The sequence below is a fragment of the Carlito syrichta genome, unplaced genomic scaffold (genome assembly GCF_000164805.1).
Source record: "Carlito syrichta isolate Samal-C Ts95f unplaced genomic scaffold, Tarsius_syrichta-2.0.1 Scaffold143308, whole genome shotgun sequence".
NCBI lineage: Eukaryota > Metazoa > Chordata > Mammalia > Primates > Tarsiidae > Carlito > Carlito syrichta.
The window spans coordinates 47346-49638 of NW_007087404.1; the positions used below are offsets into that span (position 1 = coordinate 47346).

Here is a 2293-nt window from a genome sequence, read left to right on the forward strand (position 1 = left end):
AAAAAAAAAAAAAAAAAAAAAAAAAAATGGGGGAAAAAAATTAAAGAAATTTGTGTTCAAATTTCAGCTCTGCCTCTTAACTTACAGAGGATTTCATTACCAACCTCACTGTAGATAAGAGGATGAATGGGAGACCTTCAACAAACTAATTCTTGTTCTATCACTGAACTAACGCAACATTTGTCAGTCTCTCGTCTAGTGCTTCCCACAGGGCACCGTGTACTTGTACATATTTTTGCATTCTGCCTCTTAACTAGATAACATAGCAACCATGTAAAATGATGACTCTGCTCAAGAGTCAGAAATGAATTCAAATCCTGCCTTTGCTACATACTATATGTGTATCCTGAGGCAAGATACAGCCTCTGGGCTTGTTTCTCTATCTGTAATAAGCTGTGGATAATCTTAGTGTAGGATTAAATCAGAAGATGCATATAATAGTCTTTAGCTGGGGTCTGTCACAAAACTGAGCAAAGAGCAACTATGTTGTAATTATTACATCTTCCTGACATGCATAGGGTCGGAGAAAAATCTAACCTGGGGGACACTAGATGGCAGAAAGAGTAGGAGCTTTGGAGTCAGTCAGATACAATTATTTGCTATGTAGCCCAAAGAATAAGCCATTCAAACTTCAGTTTCTCCAACTGTAAAAGGGGAAATAATAGTGTGAATCTCAAAGTTGTTTGCACTAACATAACTGATGTGCCTTACCTTTAAGACAGTAGCTGACTGCCTAAGTGCGCCTGACCTCAAAGAATTGGTATAAATTGGACATGTGGAAGAAATGAGGACAGGCTGGGAGAAAAACCAAGAAACATACCTTTAATTTTGACTACATTGCAGGAGCATCCAACCCCAAGAGGGAAGCAGGGAAATAAAGTTATTTAAATAAAATAACAAACCCAAGAATTCTAGATTTCTTTGTTAGAATTGAAGTCTCACTCTGTTGCCTAGGCTGGAGTGCCGTGGCACACTCAAGGCCACCCCAGTGTCGACCTGCTGGGCAATGGCGATTCTTCCGCCTCAGCCTTCCAAGTAGCTAGAACTACAGGTGTGTGCTACCATGCCCAGCTAAGTTTTTATTTATTGTAGAGACAAGGTCACGCCAAGTTGCCTGGGCTTGTCCTGAACCTGTGGGCTCAGGCAATCTACTCACCTCGGCCTCCCAAAGTGCTGGGATTACAGGCTGAGCCACCGAGCCCGGTCTTAGATATTTTAAAACATTACATTGATGCAATAGTAGGTAGTTAAAAGTGAGGGGTTTGGGGAAACATTATTTTAGTAATGCCAACATAAAACACATAAAATACCTAGTTATGTAGCTATCACAGGAAGTTTTAGCAGGAAGAAAACATTACTGAGCAGGCACTAGGCACCAAACAGCAATGGCTACAAACACCAGAAACAAGCAAATATCATGTGCCTCTTAATGGAGAGCACAGCACCACCTGTGAAGTAGTTGGCCAAAAAAACAGAACCTGAATTAAGTGTGTGGCTGAACTACCAATTTACAGGAAATAGGACATAGGCAGATGCTAAATACACCACAGGGAAACAACTGAAAATTCCCTGAATGAGGTCTAATACACCCAGGGCAAATAACCCAGTTTCTTCCACAAAACTGCAAGAGAAAAAAGGGGAACTTACAAATTAAAAGAAACAAACATCATATTTGTAAGACAAATGAAAATTTGAACACTATTAAAAAGTGTTAATTTTAGGGGGATATTGTGTTTGTTTTTTAAAAAATTATATTTTAGGGATACATGCTGAAATATTCAAATGAAATGTTACAGCCTGGGAGCTGCTTTGCAGTAATTTGTGAAGGGAGAGTGGACGGGAAAGCAATGGCCACTAGTTGATGGTTGTTGGGGCTTGATAACGTGCATGGAGCTCATTATACCATCCTGTTTTAGTTTGTGTATTCAAAGCTTTTCATAATAAAAAGTTAGGGTCCATGGAATGTGTCTGGAGGCTACATGCTGCTGTAGGCTGCCACTCTAGAACCTCTGATTTATGAGCTCTTAAAAAAACTCCAGGCCAGGCTCGGTGGCTCAGCCTATAATCCCATGCCTTGGGAGACCGAGGTGAGTGGATTGCCTGAGCCTGTGGGTTCGAGACCCGCCTGGGAAACTTGGCAAGACCTCATCTCTACAATAAACAAAAAACTAGCCGGGCACGGTAGCACACGCCTGTAGTTCCGGTTACTTGGAAGGCTGAGATGGAAGGATTGCCGGAGCCCTGCAGGTCGAGGCTGCGGTGGCCGCGAGTGGCCACGGCACTCCAGTCTGGG

At 42.0% G+C, this 2293-nt stretch overlaps 1 protein-coding gene across 15 annotated transcripts in view; it reads right to left on the bottom strand.

The window, feature by feature from the left end:
• AK2 (adenylate kinase 2) overlaps positions 1-2293 on the bottom strand; it is a 24031-nt gene that overhangs the window by 19252 nt on the left and 2486 nt on the right. For 2 of the 15 annotated variants that reach the window (XM_021708673.1, XM_021708671.1), the window contains exon 2: positions 538-644. The exons of the other annotated variants lie outside the window; for them this stretch is intronic. The gene's annotated coding sequence lies outside the window, so the exon portion shown is untranslated. The remainder of the gene's footprint in view (positions 1-537; positions 645-2293) is intronic. 15 annotated transcript variants of the gene reach the window in all.